The sequence below is a fragment of the Jaculus jaculus genome, chromosome 7 (genome assembly GCF_020740685.1).
Source record: "Jaculus jaculus isolate mJacJac1 chromosome 7, mJacJac1.mat.Y.cur, whole genome shotgun sequence".
NCBI lineage: Eukaryota > Metazoa > Chordata > Mammalia > Rodentia > Dipodidae > Jaculus > Jaculus jaculus.
In genome coordinates this window covers 146,535,663-146,560,771 of record NC_059108.1, presented here as the reverse complement: position 1 = coordinate 146,560,771, position 25,109 = coordinate 146,535,663, and the positions used below count along the sequence as shown (strand labels likewise).

The 25,109-nt window shown below is 42.8% G+C and overlaps 1 protein-coding gene across 3 annotated transcripts in view; it reads left to right on the top strand.

Annotated features, from left to right (window-relative positions):
• Sipa1l1 (signal induced proliferation associated 1 like 1) overlaps window positions 1-25,109 on the top strand; it is a 336,501-nt gene that overhangs the window by 171,985 nt on the left and 139,407 nt on the right. For all 3 annotated transcript variants that reach the window (XM_045153765.1, XM_045153762.1, XM_045153763.1), the window contains one exon: window positions 2,016-2,078. The gene's annotated coding sequence lies outside the window, so the exon portion shown is untranslated. The remainder of the gene's footprint in view (window positions 1-2,015; window positions 2,079-25,109) is intronic.

Genomic DNA, 25,109 nt, shown 5'->3' with positions numbered 1-25,109 from the left:
TATCTGCGTTATAAATTTTAGCCATTTTGATTAGTATCTCTTATCTAACCAAAACCTTGTCCCAAGTTGAACATAATTTCCACTGTAGTTTTTTTTCTTCTTTGTGTTTTTTTTTTTTAAGGTAAGCCCCCTCCCCCCGCCCTTTTTTTAAGTGAGAGAGAGACAGAATTGGTGCACCAGGGCCTCCGGCCACTGCAATCAAACTCCAGACGCTTGTGCCATCTTGTGTGCATGTACGATCTTGCACGCCTGTGGCACCTTGTGTGTCTGGTTATCTGGGACCTGGAGATTGAACTTGGGTCCTTAGGCTTCACAGGCAAGCGCCTTAACCACTAAGCCATCTCTCCAGCTCAACACTGCAGTTATAATTGTGCTGAATGTGGTTGAGTGTGTTCCTATATGCATATTGGCCATTTTGACAGCTGCTTGGTTGACCTGTCTTTCTTGAGCATTGCATTAGTGGGATTTCTTCATGTCTTTGAAATGGGTTCTTTGGGGAACATAGGCATTGTCAATATTGTCTTCTGTTGTGAGACTTATACCTTTCCTCCTTTCCCTGCTGTTCAGACATTGAAAAACAGTAATTCTGCCAGGCATGGTGGCACATCCTTTAATCCCAGCACTTGGGAGGCAGAGGTAGGAGGATTGCTGTGAGTTGGAGGCTACCCTGAGACTTCTAGGTCAGCCTGGGCCAGAGTGAGACATTACCTCAAAAAACAAAACAAAACAGTATTTTGGCTTGGTGTATTGGTGTATTCCTAGCACTTGGGAGGCAGAGGTAGGATGATCACCATGAGTTCGAGGCCACCCTGAGACTACATAGTGAATTCCAGGCCAGACTGAGCTAGAGTGAGACCCGCACTTTGGAAAACCAGCCAAGCAAACAAAACAGTATTTTGTGAATCATTCCTATTGCAGCAAGGCATACCCACCACCTGGAAATATCACTATCTTAAAACATGAATTTTTAGGTTTGTTAGTCCGTTTTAATTGAGAGTGGTTTACATTTTTTTTAAAATGCTTTTATCAGTGTATTGCCATGTCGGCCCGAGGTTCCTGTGCTATAGCCGCAACTCAGCCTTTCAAGCTGCCGGGACCGCAGGCGCATGCTGCCAAGCTGAAGTCTTGCTGTATTACTGCTCCGGGGTCTGGACGGAGGTGCCACTTCTGTTTCACGTGCACATATCAAGAGCTACTCCAGGGCCTAAAAGCCGGCACTTCTGTTTGCTCAGCACCCCGTGGCATGCTGGACACTCAAAGATCTCTGACGTAAGATGATAAGGTGTCAGATGTTTGGATCAGAAAGGTGCATTTTTCCTTTTTTTTTTTTTCTTTCTCCTGGTGAGGACTGCTTCCTTAGATTGTTGAGACTGAAGATTTATAAATTGAGAGTGATTTATCTAGCTCGATGCTGCGTCACACTGAGTAAGTTAAGTATCATGGAGATCAAACCACATGCTTTTTCTTTCTCTTTTTAAAAAAAGTTATTTATTTGCACATGTGTATGTATTGGGTGTGTCTGGCTCTGTCGACATTGCAAATGAACACCTGATGCTTGCGCCACTTTTGGCATCTGGCTTATGGGGGTGGCTTGGAAATTGAACCCAGGCCATCAGGTTTTGCCTACAAGTGCCTTTAACTGATGACAATCTTCCCAACCTCTGTCTTTTTCTCTTATGCTTCATTTAAAAGCCACATGATATTTGTGGTCCATTTAATAATTATTTTCCCTTTTGCTTTAGTACCGAGTCCATAACAATATTACTTGATTAAAAGATACTATTTGTTTTGTTTTCTTGACAGTTGGATCTACGGTTGATGCAGATCGATGCTAATGATCTTAACTTAAAAATATCTGTGATACTCAATACTGAATCACTTCTAACATCTAATTGAGTGCAGCGTCTTCTCCCTTTCAGGAAAAGAGACAAAGTTTTTGTCAAAATTACATAACCACTATATCCTAGTGACATGTCTTATATTCTTTCAAATTCGTTATTTTTATTTTTTTGCAGGTTATTCATCATTAATGTGTATGCTGCTGTCTTAAGTTTCTGTAGCCATGGCACAAGACTATAGTAAGTAACAACATGTTTGCAAAGAGTTGACTCACTGTATTGAACCCCTCTCTGTGGGATTGAGCCCCGGTCCTTACTCATGCCAAGCAAGTGTTCTATCATAGAGTTACACCTCAGACTGTATCTCCTTTTTGGGGTTGGAGAGGTTGAAATTATCCATTAATTTATTATTATTTATTTATTATTAACCTATTTTTTAAAAAGAAAAGAAAAACAGAAGAAAGGTTTCAGTGGAAGTGAGCAGGGGAGTGGGGAAAGGAAAGAAGGTAATGGGAGGGGATTATGATCAAATCACAATATGTTTATGTATAAAAAGAGCCAAAAAAGTTCAACAAGCAACCATCCTAATTTTTCTCTGAAGAGATCGATTCATTTGGTCATCTGATTTTGAATCTTTCGTTTCTTGATGGTAATTTTGTTCCTGTTCCCATATGTGCTGGTACCTTGCATAGGAACACTGGATTCCTGTCATGTCACATCTTTTCCCCACGTTATGGCTTTGAAGTGGGCCTTGTTGTGCAATCCCATGCTGCTTTGCCCACAACTGACTCACTAGCTCTGGCTCCACTGGCCACTGTAGGGTGCTGCCTGGCCGGGGGCTGGCCTCAGGGGCAGCCCTGGATCTAGGCGCTCGCGGGAGGGAGATGTGGAAGGTACGCCTTGGGTTTCCGGCAGGCGCCATCTCGTACTCAGTGCTACAGGCAGCTGCCACCTCCTTCTCCTGGCTGTCTGTGTGGGTGTGGGCTCTGGTGTGGCTGCATCCTGGGCAAGAAGTCACACGGGGTAGAGAACGGTCCAGGATCCAGGCAGCCATCCCTTTCTCTGGACATCCAGCATTTGAGCCAATGCATTTCCTTTTTGTTTAAGCCAGTCAGAGTTGGGAGCCAAAACATCCGAAGTGATTCACTTAATCTTCATTTTATTTTTAGTAATCCATTAGTTTCTCCCTGGGGAATGTGGGAGTAATTGCAAAGTGAGGCAAAAGAATACCATCAAATTAAGCTGGCACAGTGTGTTGGTGTTGACTGGCATCTTCTTCTCTTAGCAGGGAGTCAGCAGGTAGACAGCGAGTGCTCACAACGCTGAGAGTAAAATGCAGCCTTGTCATCGTCTTGCCCTCCGCCAGGAGGTTTTGCACATAGGCTTGACACCAGCTCCTTGAAGACTGTAGTGGGCAGGATAGACTGTTCCTTGTGTTTCCCGGAACAAGTATGCATGTGCCCCTTCCCCAGCCTATGGAGGCAGTGAGCATTAGGACTGGCTGTCACCCGGCCAGAGTGCTGCCTGGCACGCACAAGGCTGTGCACTTAGTTGCCAGTGTGGAGAAACATGCATGAGGGAATGGATGAGTGAAAGTGAATATTTACTGATGGTACCAAGCATTTAAAAAAATCCAATTTAAATGTAGATGCATTTAGCTTTTTCTCTCCTGTTTTTGATCCAGAATCTTAAATTAAAATGTTGCACATGGGCAGGGGAGTTGGCCTCATGAGGACAGTGCTGGCCATTTCAGTAGGAGGATCTGAATTTTGATCCCAACACGCATGTAAAAGCCAGGTGTGGTGGTGTGCACCTGTAATTCTAGTGCTGGGGAGGCGGACCTACAGGGCTTGCTGGCTAGCTAGCCTAGCCTAGCCAATTGACGAGCTCTAGGTCCTTTGCAAGACACTTTCTCAGAAAGTAAGGAGGAGATTGACTGAGGAAGCCACCTGGTTTTGACCTCTGAACTACACATGCACAAATTGTGCAAGCACACTTGTATGTATATACTTGCAGCCATACACACAACCACTCACACGTATGTGCATGAAGGTTAAAGAAAAGATGATGACCATAAGGTAAGTGTGGTGGTCAACATTTATAGTTCCAGCCCTTAGGAAGCAGAGGCAGAAATACTGTAAGTTCACACCATCCTGGGCTATACAGCAATATCCTGTCTTAAACAGCAAAGGTTGCTATATTAGGTTTTAGCCACCAAATGGAAATATCAAATCTGTGCAGTCCATATGAAGAGCAGACTTTTCAGCATTGGGCAGTAACATACTATACTATATATCAGGTCCAATAAAGACACAATATACTTAAGTTATCCTATATTATGCATTGTGTCTGTTTTCATGTTTAAACAACTTTAATTTTATGTTTGGTTTATAAGGAAAAGAAAGCCCATTGAAATTTTTCTCCTTCCACCCCCAAAAAAAGTTTAGGTCACTTCAATCACTATTTGGTTTCCTGTAGGATGGTGTCTTCCTTTTTGTTTTACTCTGCAGAGAGACTTGCGGATGTGGGTTGTTTCATCCCTCAGAATGAAGCTGTGCATTTGTGGGCACGGCTGTGCATGAGGAGCGCCTGGCCGGTGACTCAGATCAGCAGTTAGGTCTTGCTCTGCACACCCTTGCTGGCGGGAAAGCACCGGCCGTAGACCGCTGCGTCTGCGAAAGCAACACACACACCCTCATCCCAACTGCTGCAAAGCCTCCCGCACACCTCCTACCCTGTGTTCTGTGACTGGGAACTGGAAAAGACTTGCTCTTTGGGATTGACAGTGTTGCAGAGGGTAAACTGTCATTGGGGAGAGTGGATTTCTTCCGCATTGACTGAGGAGCTTTGGAATGTTGAACATGGACTGCAGCTGGCGTTTGTGGGCTGTCTCAAAGGCTGCTTCTGCTCTCTCTCTTCCCTTGGGGAGGAAGCTGGGTACTGTTGCCAGTCTCCGCGCTCTTGCTCAACACCCCACTCTTGCCTTAACAGCAGGGAATTGCAAGGACTGGCTTGTGGCTTGGAATTGGGTTTGACCCTCCCAGCGCAGCTGAGGCAGCAGGACTCTGTGCCTGCCCGCTTTCCGTGTCCTCAGACCTGGAATGGGAACTTTGTGTCTTTTTTTCTGTCTTGGTTTTTCAAGGTAGGGTCTTGTTCTAGTCCAGGCTGCCCTTGAACTCACAGCGATCCTCTTACATGTGCCTCCTCTACCTCTTACTGCTGAGATTAAAGGCGTGCACAACCATCCCTGGCTTTCTTTTCTTGAAACGATGGGTCAACAGACTTGAGTCCCAGTAAGTTCCTAGAAATGAAGTAGATGAGAATAATTTTTTGTGTTCACTAAATAAAAATCAATCTTTTTTATAATAGCTTACATATCTCAATGTATGTGTTAAATTAGATAATATATAATTGCATTTGTACGTTTTAATTTATACATTGAAACAGTAAAATTTGCTTCAATTTATTTTATATCAAAAGTTTAAAATAGCCGGGCGTGGTGGCACACACCTTTAATCCCAGCACTCGGGAGGCAGAGGTAGGAGGATCGCCGTGAGTTCGAGGCCACCCTGAGACTACATAGTTGATTCCAGGTCAGCCTGAGCTAGAGTGAGACTCTACCTTGAAAAACCCAAAAAAAAAAAAAAAAAAGTTTAAAATAATCTAAGACTCATAGAGTTGAAGATATTAATGTCACTTGGAGCTGGAGATTAAATAAGACTCCTTCCTGAGAGCCAGCCTCTTAATTAGGTCTTTTCTTCAGGCTTCTCGGAGAGTGTATTGGGAGTCTCTTTCAGCCTTAGCTACCTGTTACCATGCCTGCTCTGAAGAGAGAACAAACAGATTCATCTATTCAGTAGCAAAAAAAAAAAAAAAAAAAAAAGACCCAATTTTACTTTGTGGTATAAGTTAGCTTTTTGACACGTGGATGCTACTTTATTTTCATGCTAGAATATAGGTAGGTGGGCGTCTTAGAAGGAACGCATGCTTTAGCAAGAAGAAAGCTGTAGTTTGCTGTGCAATTTTGTGCTTTGTAGCCATGACTGCTGCTGTGCGTCTGTGGGAGGACGAGCACAAGTTGAGTTTGGTTGTCTTTGTTCTTGAGCACTGCCGTTTGTTAGAGTTAGTTCAGTCGTCTTGGAGTTGAAGATCATGTTTGAGTTATTAACATATCCACTGAATTAAACAGAAAGATTTTCGGGTGAGTTTCTAAGAGACTGATAGGTTAACTATTTGCTTTTAATGAGTGATTGATGAAATTCCTTAGTAGTTAAGATCTGTTTGCTAATAGAAATCACAAAGACTTCATATTAGGGACTTAGATGGTGTCATAAAGAGTTCTTGTTCACAAAGAACTGTGACCTCCTTTTCTTATATGGATTTGTTTAGTACCCAGCTGACCTTTCACTTTGTCTCTCTCTGTATGATTAGGAGCCAAGAGACCATTCTTTTAGTACCAAAATCCAAGTCGCCCATCCTCACTACCCTTAGTTTGTATGTTGTCCTAATAATTGGGGCATGAACAAATACTTTAATGGAAAGGGTTGAGAAATGGTAGGTTCATCATTTACTGGTTTTAGATTTCTTGTAAATTCTTTCTTGTGTGGAAGTCAGTACTTCTTACTGCAGTGAGGGTAATAATACTTAGCCAGGAATTCCAAAGTTGCTCTGGGTAGAAAGGTATCTAGGGTGGGGAACGGGAAGGCGCCTGATTATATTCTGTTCCTCCCAGAAACAGATGCCTCCTCAGTCTTTCTGAATGAGTGCCGATCCCTAAGCAAAGCTTTCTACTCTCTTTTTCTTTCCCATTCTCATCCCAAACCAATTAAATGGAATTAGTTTGGGGTGTGGAGCTCTAGGGTAATCGGTGGTGTTCTGTAATCTGGAAAACCCTTCCAAAGAGTGCGAGCAGACTGACCATCTGTCTGTTTTATCTGAATATTTATTTGGCCCAACCTCAAATCTTAATGTTATCCCCTTTGTGTGACTGCCTCACACTGTCCTGGATTTAAAGACAGAGCTATTGCACGTCTGTCTGTCTGTCTGTCTGTCTGTCTGCCTGCTCTGTGTGCATGTGGAATCTATTGCTGGTGACGATTCAGGTTGTTGTTCAGCATTGATTATTAGTATAATTTAGTTCTTTAATTGCCTTTTTCTTGTGGTGATTTTCCTGTAAACCGTTCTGCAGTGTAGCCCAGTCTGTCCTAGAGCTCACCACGTACCCCAGGCTGGCCTCAGACTTGCAGCAATCCTCCTGTCTAAGCCTCTGGATTGCGGGCTTTCAGGCATGAGCCACTACGCTGGCTTTCTTTAGTTGCATTATAATGATCATTTGAAATAACATCTTCTTGGTCATATTGTTCACAGTATCAAAAAATCTTTATAGTCCAATGTTTTCAAATTTTAGAATAACTTTTATAAAAATAATACATACTTGTGAAAAATGTAGGAAACACTGAGAAATATAAATATAAAAATGAAAGTCGTAGCCGGGTGTGGTGGCGCATGCCCTTAATCCCAGTACTCGGGAGGCAGAAGTAGGAAGATTGCTGTGAGTTCGAGGCCACCCAGAGACTGCATAGTGAATTATTCCAGGTCATCCTGGGCCAGAGTGAGACCATTACCTCAAAAAAACAAAAAAAAAAGAAAAGAAAAGAAAGTGATGTGTTGTGTGACAGCCAGAAGCGTCTATATTAACATTATCCACTCTTGTGCTCATAGAGCACAGTCAGTGATGGGGGTGGTCCCCGCTCCAGCGGTTACTGGAGTCGCGGTAAAGGCTGCCAGAGACTCAGTGTGCCTATAGTAACTAAGTGTCTTCAAAACAGCAAACATCTGTTTCTGCCGGTTCTGTTGTTTTGTCATTTCATTAAGGGGAGACCCATCTGAAGAAGCAGCTAGGCTCTGGCCAGTTCTGGTTAGCTTTTGTTTCTGTTCTTGGGCAGGACATGTTTCTCTGTGTAAGTGTGTGTGTGTGTGTGTGTGTGTGTGTGTATTTGTGAAAACGTTACATAAAACAAGGTACTACTTACAAAGAGGAGAATAAAATGGGGAAAAGTGTTGTACTGTGATAGAAAGATAGGAAAGACACGTCGCTCAAGGCTGTGCATGGTAATTATCAAGGGGTCCCCCTTGGCTTTTTGCAGCTTATTTCTAGTGTAGTCTGCTACATTGGGAGAGGTGGCCCTCTTCCCCGCGCCCCTCCTCCCACGCAGGCTCAGGAAGTTTAACAGAGCTGTGTTGTGATACGCGCAGTGGTGCACGGGCTCGCTTCAGGCCTTCCCGCCAGCATCCAGTCATCTGCAGTGGATGGTAACTTGGGTGTGTCTGGCTTTCAGACTTCTCCCTTGGCCTGAAAGTATTTGTCCTTGGTGAGGTTTTCATAGTTTCTCAGCATTTGTTTGCTGCGCTCCTCCTCAGATGCTGAAAATAGCTTGGAATGCCACAGCCCTCTTCCCTCGCAGTGGGCTTCTTTGAAGTGCTTGAGCCTGACCCGGGCATTCTCCGTGAGCGGCGATGCACTGTGGCCAACTGGCCAATGATGACCCGTCAGCCTCTTGTCCTACAGCCACTGTGGTACAAACAGAGCAAGTGATGAGAGTTTTGGTCTCATTCCTATTCCAAGTAAAGGTGACAGCTGCTTTAGTAGAAGTCTCCACTGTGGGAATTTCCTGGGAAACTCCTGGAGAAATTGAGGGCTTCAGACAGAAAGTGGTTAGTCGTAGCAGAGCGTGCTCTCTCAGGAGTGTTTGCTGGACTTCACCGCTGCAGTCGTCCTCCCGCCCATCGAGGAGCGAGTTAGATTAGATTAGGAAAATGTTGTCAAGGTTTCAAGTATTCTATGGCACATTATTGAAAAGCTCTCAGAATTTGACTCACTGGGGTTTGGGTCCAGTTGGATCATTGCGTTTGAATGAAGAAAGCAAATTTTAATTTATTCCCAAAATGCTAGAATTCAAAATAGTAAGTGGGCCAGGCATATTGGTGCCCTCCTGTAATCCCAGTATTTGAGAGGCTGAGGCAGGAGGTTTACTGCCAGATTGAGGACAGCTCGGTTATATAAGACTTCAAAGCAAAACAAAACAGTAATTGTACCTTTGCAGTGTGGTTTTCCTCATGAGTGGCTGCCTGACGAAAGCAACTTGAAGGGAGGGTTTATTTGGCTTACAGTTCAAGGGAGCAGCCCATCGTGGCAAGAACGTCATGGTGGAGAGAGCTTGAAGTGGCTGGTCACATTGTGTCCATAGCCAGAAACAGATGAAGGCTGGTGCTCAGCTTTCTCTCTCTCTCTGGATGTGTGTGGGGGGGGGACGACGATTGGTTTTTGTGGGTGCATGTGTAGGCATGTGGAGGTCAACAGTTAACACCAGATGTCCTCTTCAGTTACTCTCCAACTTATCTTTTGGGACAAGGCCTCTCACTGAACCTAGAGATCACTGATTCAGCCAGATTAGCCAGCCCGTACAGCCCCGGGTCCACCTTCCTCCGAGTCCTGGCCCTGGGATCGCAGGCCACAGCGCCACGCCTGCATCCCCGCTCAGCTGCCCCCGAGCGCACACAAGCTCTCGGCCCTCTGAGCCACGTCCTCTGCACCTCTCTGTACCTTTTTTTCACTCGGAGACCCTCACCCACAGAGTGGTGTCACCACATTTGAGGGGAGTTTTCCCAATTCATTCTAGAAACTGCACCACAAACATGCCAGGGCTGTGTTTCCGTGGAGATTCTAAATCCCCTCAAGTGGACAGACAGAATTGACTATTACAGCGCGACCTAGAGGTTTTGTGTAGCTGTGGCTAGTTGTTCTGAACTCTGGTGTTTCTCTGTGCGTGCGTTCATTTTATGAGATTTATTTCAGTTAACTGCTTCCACCAGAATGCTAGTGACCTAAATAAAGGACCCTGTCTGTCCACCGTCTTCTTGTTATGTAGACTGTTAAATGACCACAGATGTCTTAGGGCCAGGGAGCTGCTGATAGTAGTAAGTTTACTAATCTTGTACAAACTGCCTTGGGTTTTAGGCTTTTGTTTTAGGTGAGACTCCTGCATGAATGCTGTCTTCAGTCTGTCTGTCTGTCTGCATTCTCATTCCTTCAACATAGGCTAGCTCTCCATTCCATTTTCTGTTTCTTTGTTGATGGGAGAGCTTTGACCTTCGCATGGAGGATGAGGGTAAAACAAAGTTGGAGCGAAGAATGAAGGGCACTGAGCTGGGAAGAAAATGCAGAAGGGTTCGGGATGATGTCTTGCTCAGTTACAGGCCACACCCACTGTTGCTTCTTTATGTTGCCCTGCCTATCCAGGGCTATGGTTGCTCACTGAGGATTGCTTTGGAGCAGAGGCTGACATCAGTGTGTGGCTTCTTCATAGTAGATTCTCAGTTAATAGAAGGGTTGCCTGATTGCTGACCTGCTAGAAGTAAGCTTCTCTTGAAAATAGCCTGATTTCCTATCGGATGAATTCCTCCCTTATTAATTTTGTTAGGAAGCTACTGAATTAAAAGAAAAGAATTTTTCTTATTATTTTTTTATACTTTTTCCCCTTTCTTCAGGTTTTAAGACAAGAGAAGAAGAGTCATCTAGATCCCAGTGGGGAGATTTTACAACAGTTTTTCCTTTCCCTTTTTTTGGGGGGGGTCCTCCATAAATAAGTGAAATTAAATTTTGTTCTGAAAACTTGCCACATTATTTGAATCCTGTAAAGATGTGGAACCACAGCTTGGGATAATTGCTTTAGGAATAACTGTTTTACCTGGAAGGCAGTTCAGTTTGAAATCTGAGGAGGCATGCCCTTGCCCCTCAGTCTCAATATTTAAGGTAAAAAGTGATTGAGGAAGACAGTGTTGACCTCTGACATCTACATGCACCTCACAAAAACATACACATACAAACAAATAGTAGGTAGGTAGATAGATGACAGATATGATGCTTTGGGCAGGAGTTTGTAGACCTGTGTCTTTCTGAGTTTCAGTGAGAGGCGGGAATGGGTTGGGGAGAGGAGAACGGGAAAGCTGTGGAGAGAAAACAGGGATCTGGTTTTAGAGTCTTTCTGTTTCAGAACTGACTGACTTAGTGCAGTCATGTTATGTGGCATTCCTTTTGGGGTGAACGCAACAATCACATAGTTTCGTAGTTGCCATGCCTGGGCTGTTTTTACAAGCAGCAGCCATCTTGGTCTTGTTTGCTTGTTTTTTAGAGCAAAAGGGCCGGTGTTTTCCTGAACCTTTTGGAGGCTAAGTGCTTTGTTTAGTGGACATTCATGTTCAGGAATTCTCCCTGCAATCCTAACTCCTTCTGTAGAAAAATGTTCTCTGGTAGACCATGGAGTGTCTCAAATGCGAGAGGGCACCACCCTTACCACTGCCTTCTGCCTGAGGGGCCCAGGGTAGATACTCATACTCATCTCATGACCTCTTCCAAGAGCTGACTGTGTTTAGGGAATCACTCTTTCTTGGTTAGGCCAGCTTTTACCTACCTGGACCTTTTGCAAAGGAAAGCTGTTTGATGTTGGACAAATGTGTCACGGGTCACATTCAAAGGAGCTGCTGTGTTTCATGATATTTGCAAACAAGAATCTCTGTCCTTTATGTGCAGTAGTAAGGTTTCTTTTGGCACTGACCTTGAAGTCCTTGGCTGAAGAAAAATGATTGTCTTTTGTAATGACTGTGTCAGTCTGTGCTTAACTTCATATTCAGAGCGAGGATTGTTTCTGACAGATGGACTTTGTAGAGTTGTTGAGCTTTTATGTCGAATGCTGTTCTGTTTGCCGAGTTAATCCTTCTCTGGAGGCTTTTCGGATTGTGCTCATGGAGGGACGTGTGGCCTGGACTGCAGGAAGTCGAATTTGTGGGGAGAACTAGGTGTGGAAAAGTACCTCTTCCTCTTCCTCTTACAGAAATCAAGTGATTAAAGATAGGAGTTATCTGAAAAACAGCATGTAGTTATCTGCTTAAGTTCAGCATTGCTGTCCTGGGGTCAGAGGCAGCTCCTGATGAAAGACAGTGTGAGCCCCTCAGCCAGTGGGTGGCGCAGCTCCTTTTGGAAGCAGCCTGAAAGTGCTTCCTCCTTCTCAGAGCTCCTCATCGGAAGTGCTGTCTTGCATGTGTAGTAAACCCGTGTCGACTCTAATGGGAAGCTCTAAAAATACTGTATCGTGGAGATTTGCCATTCCTCATGGCTAGCCAGTCGTTCCTATTGAAAGGAAGGCTCTTGGAATTATTTCAGAACGCTAATCACTTGCTGTCAGCAGCTTGTTTTGCTGAGGGAAGGGAAGGGCTGTTTATTGTGTGGGGGGTAAAGCTTGCCTGGTCAGGGCAATTTTGAGCTCCATATAGTTGGTCTTTTCTGGCTAGTATATACACACTGATGCAGAGATTTTTTGTGTGTGTGTGGTTTTTCGAGGTAGGGTCTCACTCTGGCATAGGCTGACCTGGAATTAACTGTGTAGTCTCAGAGTGGCCTTGAACTCATGGTGATCCTCCTACTTCTGCCTCCTGAGTGTTGGAATTAAAGGCATGTGCCACCACGCCTGACTTGTTTTTATTGCTTTAATATTTACTGTAGAGGGAGTGGGGACACAGAGAGAGAGAACGAGACATAGGGAAAGAAAGGTCTTGCCTGGGCCTTTCTTTTCGCCACTTCAGATGAACTCCAGACACATGTGCCACTTCGTGCATCTGGCTTTTGTGTGGATACTGGTGAATCGAACCCAGGCTGTCAAGGTTTGCAAATAAATATCTTTAACTTGTGCGTCATCTTTCTAGCCCAGAATGTGGTTTTAGAAATTTTACATTTATCGAAGTACACTACAGAGGGCTGGGGAAATAGTATGTGGTAGAGTACTTGCCTCAGGTTGCAGGAGCCCCAGCACCACAAAATCAATCAATCAATCAATCAGTCAATCAATCAATCAATCAATCAACCAATAAGTCATTCAGTCAGTCAAATGTAATAGTTATGACTAACAAAAAACAGTTACGCCATTGCCTGGGAAGTGTGTCTTCACTGAATGAGGAAAGGATGCTTAGTATACAGGATCAAGGGAATGCTTCATTCACCCACACAGACTCAGGACAGAATTCTTTGCTTTCAAAAGGGATGGAGTTTTTAGGCATTAAATTATTTGAAATTAGGGCTGGAGAGATGGCGTAGCAGTTAAGGCACTTGCCTGTAAGACCTAATGACCTAGGTTTGATTTCCCAGTACCCATGTAAAACCAGATGCACAAAGTAACATATGAATCTGGAGTTTGCTTGCAGTGGCAAGAAGTCCTGGTGTGCCCATTCCCTCTCTCCCTTTCTTCTCTCTCTGCTTGCAGATAAATAATTTTAAAAATTTAAGATTTTGAAATTAGGGGAAAATACGTAATATTTTAAAATACCCAGTGAAAGGAAAGGTTTGTTGTAATACAACAGCCAGAACTTGTTCGAGCTATATGAAAGATCATTTTCTGGTGAGAGTAATTTATTACTGCATAGAAGGAGAATTTAACTCCTTTACTGGGTCATTTATTAAATGTTAATTTCTGCCTATCAGTGACTAATTAACCCAGAGAGCATGTATCATATGTAAAGAGTCATTCAATGTTTATTACATGTAGGACATCTTCATTTTAAGGATAAGTAAAATCCCTAATGCACTTGTTAAAAGTAGTAAAGCAAATCATTTAAGAAATGAGCCTGTGAGCATCCTTTCTGTGGAAGTTAATGTTGACACGATGCATAAATCATTCAGAAGAGGGAACCATTCTCTCAGCATTACCGGAAATGCAGGTGCTGTACAGAAGTAGAAGCAGCTGCAAGTGGCACACCTGCCTTCCTTTCTGTGGCTGTATGTCCTTCCTGCCTATGTTTGTCCATTTTCTTTTTGTAGAATATCTAAGTCTCGACTTTTACAAAAATTATTGTTGTTATTATCTTAGTACTGATTTATGGGATTTTACATGTATTGAATATGTAGATAGGATATATTCCTTTGTTGAATATGTAGCATGTATATTCTTCCTGGTCTCTAGATTACCTATCTTCCTTCATTCTTTCCTTCCCTCCTTCCTCTCTTCCAACTTTGTGTGGATACACCCAGTGTTGGTACCATCGTCCCATCCTCCCTATGCTCCTTCCTCCGAGGGTCTCTTAGTGGATTGCTGTTACTCAGCGTGGAGTTGTGGGTTATGAGCTGTGAGAGCAGCAGTCAGTCAGTCAGTCAGGGGGTGGGGGCAGTGCCTCTGGGATTCCTTCCCACCCTGTGGCTCTTACATTCTTTCTGCCGCCTCTTATGCACAATTCCCTGAGCCGTGGTGGGAACACGTCTGTTTCCGTGTTGAGCTCTCAGCAGCTTCTGGATTTGTGTTTTGGTGCATTTTGTGTTTCCTCAGTGCCTGTCTCCATCTTTTGTTGAACGGAAAAGTTAAATTCTGGGAAATTTTCTTACGTTAACTCAAGAAGCATTAAGGTTTTATCTTTTATACTTGGGTTGATGACCCATTTCTAATTTTGTGTGTGTGTAAAAAATGAGACAACTATCAAGGTTTGCTTTTCTCTATATGTATATTCAGTACCATTTGCTGAAATGACACTTGTTCCCATCTTTTGACCCTGCTCTCTTCTGCTCCAGTGGTCTGCCTGGCTGTCCTTGTACTCGTTATGCACTGTACTGAGTATTGAAATCAAATAATTGAGACTTTAGCATTTCTGGAAATCCCCTGTTGCCTTTTTTTGTGGGCCAGAGATCTGTATTCATCTGTAAGCTCTCCTCCTAAGATATAATAAAATCTTAAATATAAAAAAAAATGAGTCAAATAATTCAGTTTGTTTTTTTTTTTCATTTCGTTTGATAGTGTATCTTTCACTGTTATGTGCCATTCACTTTGTATGTGTGTTGCAATACTGTTTTGTTATTTTCTGCAGTACTTCCCAAGTAGTGCTTTTGGTTTTCCTCTTGCTTCTTGGCATATTCTGTGTAGCCAGGCTGGCTTTGAACTCCTGTGCCATTATGCCCTGCCCAACTTCTCTTTTTCTGGCTTTTCTTGTTATTTTGATCAAGGAAATACTGAGCGGGTACTCTGTAACTAGTTGTTGTTGTCTGAAGCCATTCTGATTGATGAAACTTGGTTTCTGTCCCCCAAAGAGCTCATTGCTAAATATGGAAAGTGCTTTGAAGGAATGGTGGTTTCTTGGAATTCCCTGGAAGGGAGGCTCACTCCTCTGCCTGGTGCAGGGAGAGGAAGGGTCTGTTTGGAGTGATCGTACTGCTTCTAAAATGTGGTAGTACCAAGAAGGGGGAGGAACCTTTGCTTCTGTGTTTACAGGTGACCCTACCTGTCCTTGGTAGTTTCCGGTCTGGGTCCACAGGCAGCCTCAGCCGAGTTGTCACATGCCTCCTGCTGCGTGATTGTGTGGGTAAAGAACTCTTTGCAGCGGTAGCCTTTTTGTCCTTAGAAACTATAGAGTTTTATGTGTATTTGTGGCAATCCTTCTGCCTCAACCTCGTAGGTGCTGAGTTACAGGTGTGAGGCTCTTATCTTGGCTGCAACATATTTTTGAATGTGTGTGCTTACTGAAAGTTTTAATTTTTGTTCATTCATGTCCTAAATTTTCTTACTGCACACATTATTAAAACAGTTTTCAAATGTATTTATTTCCAAGGATAACTTTATTGAAACCCCCTGAGTTGTTAGCCTGCTGGCCATTAAACTGCAATTGTTTGTGTCCTACTCCATTTCTTCATGCAAACCAGCCTGCCACTCTCCTTGGTCAGGTTGCATCTCAATAATTAACTGTGATTGTTCTTTTTAAGCTACAGTGATAGCATAGAATTACACCCTTATGTACCAACAGAACATTAGTTTTAAGATTACTAACTTATAAAACTGTAGGCAGTGTCTTATTGAAGTCATAGTAAATAGATGGTGGTTTCAGGAGTTGTGAAAATGTGTGCTACTTTGTGTTTATTAAATAGGTCCTTGTAGCTATATTGTGTATAAGTATAAAGTCAGAAATTCGGAAGTCTGGTTTAGAGGTATACCTAAGTGATAGAGCCTTTGCCTAGTATGCACAACCTCCTAGGAATACTAAAAACAGTTTATACATGTCATTATGCGATGAATTCTATGATTAGACTCTAGTAAAGTTTTATCATTTTCAAAGTTTGGAATACCTTTGAAAGATCAAGCGTCTCTTATTATCAATGGCTTTTTAAAAATTTGTATCCTTATGGTGAGGATTGTGGTGACTAAGCAGTGTTCCTATGTCAGACAAGAACAGGGAACAGGAATATGTGTTAGGTTTTTGAAGAATGCAGTGAATAGGGGCTGGGGAGATTGCTCCATGGTTAAAAGGCATTTGCTCACAAAGCCTGATGGCCTGGGTTTGAGTCCCCAGTACCGACATAGAGTCAGGTACATAAAGGCACATGCATCTGGGATTCATTTGCAGGCAAGAGGGCCTGGAATGCCCATCTTCTCTCTCCCTCTTCCTTTTTCCTCCCCTGATCCCCCCCCCCGTGTGTGTGTGTGTGTGTGTGTGTGTGTGTGTGTGTGTTTGTGAATAAAAAATTTTTAAATGAAATTAAAAGCAATCAGTAGGGAATTCAGTATCACACAGTGGTATTTACATTCTAGTATTTTTAATTAGAAATAAAATAAATTTTGGTCTTCAGTATAGAAGTGAACATTATGCTTATATGATGAAATGTTGAATGAAATATATTTGGTCACAAGCTGTTTAGCTTTGCCCTTCAGAGGTTATTGTTGTTGCTTCTCATTTAACATCCATTGGGTTTTTCTGTATGTCTTTAACCTTTATATGTTTACAGATGCTTCAGTTTAGTAAGACTCACTATGCGTCAACACTTGGGTGTTTGGTTTCTCAAGGTAGGGTTTCACAGTAGCCCAGGCTGACCTGGAATTTACTCTGTAGTCCCAGGCTGGTCTCGAACTCACAGCGATCTTCCTACCTATTCCTCCCATGTGCCGGGATTAAAGGCTTGCACCACCATGCCTGGATTGAGTGTTTTTAAGTGCTGCGACAAGATTTGGTATACCTTTGTCACGGGTAGTGGTTCCCTTGGCCTTCCAGTGCGTCCCACAGTAGAAGGTCTCTTTACCAGTATGTTGGGATATATTAGGTGGAACTCATCCCTATTAATTGTTTCTTTTTAAAACCTGTCAGTTCTCCTGTTAATTCATATTTTCATCTCTCTCTCACTTCCTCATTGTCCTTCCCCTCTATCTTCACTGTCATAGAGCTGTCTCGTAGCTTTGAACACAGCCATTTCAAGGCTCAGCCTCTTCGGATATTTTGATGTTTTAGTCTCATTATCTCCGCCCAGATAGACTGTGTGTGTGGAGGTAAGCCAGATGTAAACATTTGATGGGTTCAGTTACAATTTGGCATATTGGGAGGTTTCTCTTTAGTTACTTGACATAGGTCACCAATGACATTGTAATAATCCCCTGGCTTAAGTTGACCATCTGTTAAGGGACTCTGGCAATTGTCCTTCTTGTGAATACCAGTGTACCCAGTCAAGATGTCACAGTCAAGGAAGGGTGACTAAAGGATTAAATAGCCAGCTTAAACTGAACCACCAGCTGAAACTCACCCCCCTCCCCTTGTGAAAGTTTGGTGTTTTGATTATGGAAGTCCAGGACCATGCTTGCTGGAAATAATTACAAAAAAGGAGGGTGGGTGTTGGAGTCAGGTTTGCATTGTTGGTAGAAATCACCCAACCAAGAGCAGCTCATGGGAGAAAGATTTTGGTTTACAGGTTTGAGGGGAAACTCCACAATGGCAGGGAAAATGATGGTATGAGCAGAGGGTGGACATCATCCTCTGGCCCACATAAGGTAGACAACAGGAACAGGAGAGTGTGCCAAACACTGGCAAGGGGAAACTGGCTATAACACCCATAAGCCCTCCCCCAAAAATACGCTCCCTCCAGGAGTCATTAATTCCCAAATCTCCATCAGCTGGGAACCTAGCATTCAAAACACCTAAGTTTATGGGAGACACCTGAATCAAACCTCCACAATAGGTGAGGGGAATTGGCAAAATGGGACCAGTTTGTTCAGCTGGGCAGCTCTATGTCTCCTCAGAAGGCACTTGGGAAGGTCTGACTTTGAGAAGTCAGAGCTCAAGGTCCAAGTTAAGTAACTGAGCATCCGGAATATGCATTTCACACTGTGTTCTGACTGGTTGGCTTCTGAGAAGTAGATGTGAAAACATGGAGTCTTGGGTCTGCAGGGCAGTGACTCTGTAGTGCAGCAGACTGAGGTAGTGTTTTACATTCTTGATCAGAAAGAAAGAAACGCTGTTTTGTCTCCTCTCCAGGGAAGTCCTTGAACACCAAACCCTAAGTTTGTTTTTAATTTTAATCAAAGAATTTAATTAAAAAAGACTGAGAAGTAGAATTATTAAATTGCTATATTTATTGAGGGAAGTACAGAGCCAAGGCAAGGCACCCACATGGCTAGAGATCCCATGTGGAGGGCCTGGGAAAACCATGGAAGAAAAGAGAAAGGAAAGTTCAAGGAGCTCCTGCCATATGGAGAGCTGGAGGGGGTAAAGGAGCCCATGCAGAGAGTCAGGGCCGGGGGCCTCCTGGCTGGGCCTGGGCCAAGCCAGTCCAGACCCAGCAGAGGAAAAACTCACCCACAGCTGGGAGTTCCCAAGTGGTCTGAGAGCGTCCCCTCCTCTTGCAAAGGTATTTATGACCTTATGGGGGTGGCTGTCTTCCGGCTCAGGTGAACCAAAGGGACAGGACAGCTGGTTGGTTAGGGCTAGGGGCTGTCTCAGGAAGAGGCTAGCCCTGACACCAAGTTCCAGGGGATGAACTTGACCAACCACAATGTTTAAATCCTCTGAAAGACCTCCCTCCTAGGTGGGGTCCTGGTTGTCTGTGGAAAAACAGGTCTAGGGAACTAGGCAAGAGATAAGAAGTGAGATCATCTTTGATTTCTAGCAATTATACTTTCCTGCCTTTTTCTTACTTCCGGGGGTCCAGTCACCCTAACTGTGTCCTTTCTCACTCTTGTCTCCTCAGGTGGTATCATGTACCACATGACATTCCACACTGTGTCTGTCTTTCCACCGTGTATCTTCCACTCAGACTTTGCCCAGCTGACTTCTGAGTGCTATGTCACCACGGTCAGCACAGAGTTCTTGGGTTATGTCTTGGGCAATGGGCTCTTCCAGGCTTCCTGACTTCTCCATCAGCCGAGTCCCACAGCCTAGGAAGTCTTTCTGTTGATCAGCTGATATTTGGTCTTGTCCTGCTTCTCTCCACTTGAATTCCTTGGGGAATCCTTTACCTGGGTGCTCAGGATTGGCCTGTTTGAAACCCTTCAGTGGCCGTCACCTCTCCCAGTCTACCAGCAGCTGCCTCGCTTCCGCCTTGTGTACCCTACGCGCGTGCCAGCCATTTTCATCTCTTGCTGGCTCACATGGTCACACGGGGCTGTGGAACCCTGCAGCCACTTGTTTGTAAAAACATTTATTTAGAGATAGGCTCTTGTTTTATTGTGCAAGCGAGGCTCAAGGAATCCACCCACCCCATAATGCCAAGCAGCTGATTACAGGCCTATACCTCCACGCTGGCTTTTTTTTTTTTTTTAATGATAATAGGGATCAAACTCATGTTGCTATAAAAATTCAATCCCATAATCAGTACCTCCAGACTTCCTCATAGTCCACTCCCATCTGTCTGTCTTTCTCACTCTGTCATTGTTGTCCTCGTCCAATCATACTGGCTCACTTTACTTCACACATAACACATTTGTTCACGTTTTAGGGTTTTGTACTCATCCATCAGCCTGGAAGCGCCTCCCTGTGTAACCACTTCTCTCTGGCATTTAGACTACCTTATTTTAAGTGACTTTGCTATCGGGAAGCCTGGCAGTGTCCTGAGGCAGCCAGCCCCCACTTTTGACCGTGTTTCAGTGCTTGAGTCGTACAGGTGGCACTTGCCGCGGGACCTGTCTCTAGACTGCTGGTCACTGTACTTGCCTGTCCTAGAGAGTGAGTCCCACGGGAAGGCAGCATCACCATCCTTGCCAGGGCTGTACAGCCAGCCACAGAACAGGTGTCTGGGAAGTATTGTCAATTAACAAGCACAGTGTATCTAAGATATCTAATTTAAACTGAGGAAAGGGAGATCTTGAAAGATTTTTAGCAAGCAGTGATCAGTAAGTAGAAAGTAATAGTTCTGTACATGTAGTCACAACTACAAGTACAAAATTGGGTATCACTGGTGTTATCTTAATTTACTAGGTAATAATTTTAGGTTAGCTAAAACTTAGAAAAGTCTTGTCAGGTTTATTCACAAATACATTTTCTTATGCCCTGTTTTTTTTTTAAACTCATAAGTTGTTTACTGGTAGCCTTGAGACTGTGTTCTGAATGCAGGTAGAGCCATCCCATCATCTGAGAGGAATGTTTAGAGCCAGAGTAGTTTTTACCTAAGGGACTTGGTCTCCCAACTTAATGATGATAAGTCTTTGCATGTGAAATTATAGCTGTGAGCTGTGTGGTGACAGTGTGGTGAAGGACAGAGATCCTATGCAGCAACCTAGACCACATTGCCTAGGAGTATATAGGTGATGTGGTCGCCTGACCGGAAGCAGCTGATGGGATTTTGGCTTATAGACTCAAGGGGAAGCTTCATGATGGCAGGACAAAGATGTAAGAGCAGAGGCTGGGCAGCACCTCCTTGCCACAGCAAGTGGCAAACAGCAGCAGGAGAGAATGTGAAGCTGGCTATAGCACCCATAAACCTGCCCCCAACATCACACCTCCTCCAGCAAGGCTCCACTTCCCAAATGGCCATCAACTCAGGACCTAGCATGCAGAAGTGAATTCATCATTTGTGTAAGCACATGCTGTGATGTTCACTTGATAGAATTGCCTAGTGACACATGTCTCAAAATGGGTTCAGGTGCTAAAGGTATGTAACCTAGCATCGACACCAGGATGTCTGAGCTACGGTTATATACACAAAAGCTCAGTGGTAGAGTGTTTGCCTGGCATGCACAAGGCCCTAGAGTCAATCACTAGCATGGGGGAGGGAGAGGGGGAGGGTCTTAGCCCCAGAGCTCTGGCATTGGGGGCTGGGTATGTTTTATTGAGTATATATTATTTGCAGCATTATTGGTGCCTTTTCTGTGATGTCACTGCACACTTTCACTTGTGACCACAGATGTCTCCAGTCTCTGCCAAATGTGAGGGCAAATCCTCCATTGAAACCCAGTGTAATAAACAGTACATATGTTTTCCTCTAATTTCTTTTTACTGGGAAACTATAATTCAAAAAAAAAAATCAAGTTGAAATCTTTTTTTGATTGTATTAAGATTTCTTTTTTTGCATGAGGGATACATTATTTTTAAAAACTATTACAAAGAAATTCTTCATCTTATACCATTACTGAGTTATAAGAATCTATTTTCATCTTACATGTTTCTGTGATTCCACATTAAGCTTTGCACTAGAAACCTTAAAATATTCTGAGAGGATTTGTTCTTTCAGTGTTTCTATATTTTTTGCCTGCTTCCATCACCATGGAGCTAAACACTTTGAGAAACATTTTAGGTTAAAAACAGTAATGACTGAACCGCAAAAAAAAAAAAAAAAAAAAAAAAAAAAAAAAAAAAAAAAAAAATTCCTTGTGTCCTTTTTCTCTCTTCTGTTCCTCTTCAACTGTCAGGCAACCAAATGAGGTATTAATGGGAAATAAGGTTTGGAAAAATTAGCTTTCCAGAGCACTCCCTCTTCTAGAAAATGCCAGCAGTGTTATTTAAACAGATACGTGAATTTAACATGTTGAGATAGGAAGAAATGTACCAGAAATGCTTGGGTAAGGGATCATGCATTTTATAGATTTCTGCTTCAAAGACCATATCATATTTTTTCATATAAACAAATAACAAAATGAATATAAGCTAATCTTTAATGTAGACATGGTTGAAGCATATCAAGACATGAAAGTTTTTCCAGGCATTCCTGAATACTGTTTAAAGAATTTCCACCATAGTGATGATGGCTTTTTAAAAAAAAAAAAACATGCTAAGATTTATGGCAAAAACATTATCAATGATTTATGATTTTATCATGTATGGCAGTAACTAACTTTCAGAGATGTCCATTTGAGGTACTGTACCATTGTATTGTGTGATATATAAAGAAAACAGAGAAATTTTCTTTTTAATAAAATTTGCTTATTTATTTGCAAGCAGAGAGGACTAAAGAGACAGACAGAGAATGGGCATGGCAGGGCCTCTGGCCCACTGCAAACAAACTCCAGATGCATGTGCCCCTTGTGCATCCAGGTTACATGGATCCTGGGGAATTAAACCTGGGTCCTTTGGCTTTGCAAATGCCTTAACCACTTAGCCATCTCTCCAGCCTCCCCCGCTTCTTTCTTTTGAGGTAGGATCTCACTAGCCCAGGCTGACCTGGAATTCACTGTGTAGCCTCTGGGTGATCCTTCTACCTCTGTCTCCCAAGTGCTATGATTAAAGGTGTGTGCCACCACGCCCAGCTAAACAGAGGATTTTTTTTTCAAGCTAGGATATCACTCTAGCTCAGGCTAACCTAGAATTCACTGTGTAGTCTCAGGGTGGCCTCTAGAATGGTGGGATTAAAGGCTTGCGCCACCACACCCGGCTCAAAGAACTTTTAAAAACTAGATCTAGTTCTGGTTTGGTTTGTTTTTTTCAAGGTAAGGTCTTAATCTAGCCCTGGCTAACCTAGAATTCACTTTGTAGCCCCAGGCTGGTCTCTAACTCTCAGTGATCCTCCTACTTCAGCCTCTTGAGTTTTGGGATTAAAGGAGCGCATCACCACACCCAGCCTCAGACCTAGTTCTTAATTTATCATTAGAAAACTTTGGGCCTGACTCATTACAAACTGAATAAAAACTCCTGTGTTTTAATTCATTTGTGTGGATGTATGGGCATGTCCAGGGCCTTGTGAAGATGTAGTTTCCCAGTGGATTTTAAAAAAGTCATTTCCTATGTATTCTCTTATTGTAAATGTTTGGAATCTGTTTTTAGGAAGGGCATCATTAAAGATACCTGGCGATTTTACTGAAGGCTGTTGGTACTAATTTTATAATTAAGCCAAAACCCACAGCATCTTAAAAATGCTTCCAAAGTATGACTCTTTATTCTACTAAAGTCCTGCTGTGGGAAATACAGTCTCTAGTAAACTCCTTCCCACTTGAGATGTGACAGTGGTGGACCATATACATGGGTTGAATCATTTCATCTGTTAGCTGACAAATCCTTTATCATTGTGCAAATAAATATGCACATATGGTAAGATTTACTCTTCCTTAATATCCTTGCTTGTTTTTATGACCTTCTTACTGACCTCTCATTACTTTTAACAAAAAATTGTGAAGTATGTGTAATTTCCTGCATATTATTGCCAAAGTAATTATGTATTTTGGACAACTACTTTATAACAAATACTTATTAAAGAAATCTTTCCCTTCCCAAAATCAACTTTACTTTTCCCCATATTCCTCTGAAGTCCTTTTGATTTCCCATCACCGCTTCATATACACTCTTCCATAATATGTGTTAACTCAGTAGTTCAGCAAAAGGGGAAAATGTCATTTTGAATATTTTATATAACTAGAAACATTTAAGTCATTAATATATTAACATAAGAATTCAGTAAAGTGCTAGATATAAAATAAGTTCAGAGATTGGCAACTTGGTAGTACACTCATGGTAGTACATTAGAAAATGTGCTTACGCGAACAGGTTGGATAATAATAAGATACTATCATATGTCTTCAATTTAACCAAAGACATACTGTGGTTTATGTCTTGTTTTGGATTTTGAGGCAGTCTCACTATGTAGCCTCTTCTGGCCTTGAATTTTCAGTCCTCATGCCTCAACCTCCTGAGTTGTAATTCCTGTTGTCCTTCTATCCAGCTGCAATGGCTTTTTCAATTAAGAGTTTAAAACTGGGCTGGAGTGATGGCTCAGCAGTTAAGGAGCTTGCCTGCAAAGTGTAAGGACCCAAGTTTGACTCCCCAGATTTCACATATGCCAGACACACGGGGTGACACATGTGCAAGGTTGTGTCCATGTCTGGGGATTGATTTTAGTGGCTGGAGTCTGGCATGCCAATTCTGTCTCCCTCTCTCTCATAAAAAAGAGTTTAAAACCGGGCTGGAGAGATGGCTTAGCGGTTAAGCGCTTGCCTGTGAAGCCTAAGGACCCCGGTTCGAGGCTCGGTTCCCCAGGTCCCACGTTAGCCAGATGCACAAGGGGGCGCACGCGTCTGGAGTTCGTTTGCAGAGGCTGGAAGCCCTGGCGCGCCCATTCTCTCTCTCCCTCTATCTGTCTTTCTCTCTGTCTGTCGCTCTCAAATAAATAAAAAATTTAAAAAAAAGAGTTTAAAACCAATTTAAGAAATAGGAGCTATATATGCTATTGAATAAAAAGAGTAAATATTAAAATGAATTTACTGTTCCCTAAATTAATTAATGAAGTAGATACAACTCAAAGATAAAAGAACAAAATCAAGAGCATTTGCCATAAAACCTGGCCAAATGATTCTGAAAATAATGGGAGACATAGGATCAGTAGGATTTATTATATAGTTACTATATTTGAATTGGTAGGGCATTGGCACATAGAGAAATAGGCCTCTATATACTTGAATTTTTTTTTTTTTTAATTTTGAGAGAGAGAGAGAATTGATATGCCAACGCCTCAGCCAAGCCATGGAACTTCAGACACTTGTGCCACCTAGTGGGCATGTGTGACCTAGGACTTGCCTCACCTTTGTGTCTCTGGCTTACATGGGATCTGGAGAGTTGAACATGGGTCCTTAGGCTTCACAGGCAAATGCCTTAACCACTAAGCCATCTCTCCAGCCTGAGAACTTTAATTTTTTTGTTTGTTTTTTTGAGGTAGGGTCTTACTCTAGCCTAGGCTGACCTGAGATTCAGTATGGAGTCTCAGGGTGGCCTCAAACTCAGATGATCCTCCTACCTCTGCCTCCCGAGTGCTGGGATTAAAGGCATGTGCCACCACGCCCGGCTTGAGAACTTTAATTTTTGTAGTTCATCAGTTAAACAGTATTGGTGACTTCAGGAAGAAGTCTTAGGACAGTGTGATCATAAAATTATACTGTAGGTGATTTAAAGATTTACATTTCAAAGGGAGACTTTTAGACATATATAATAAAGCAAGAAAAAATGTCTGACATTGGAAGTTGAGAGGATATTTTAAGGAATGCCCATAATAGCCAAAAGTGCAAATTTGAT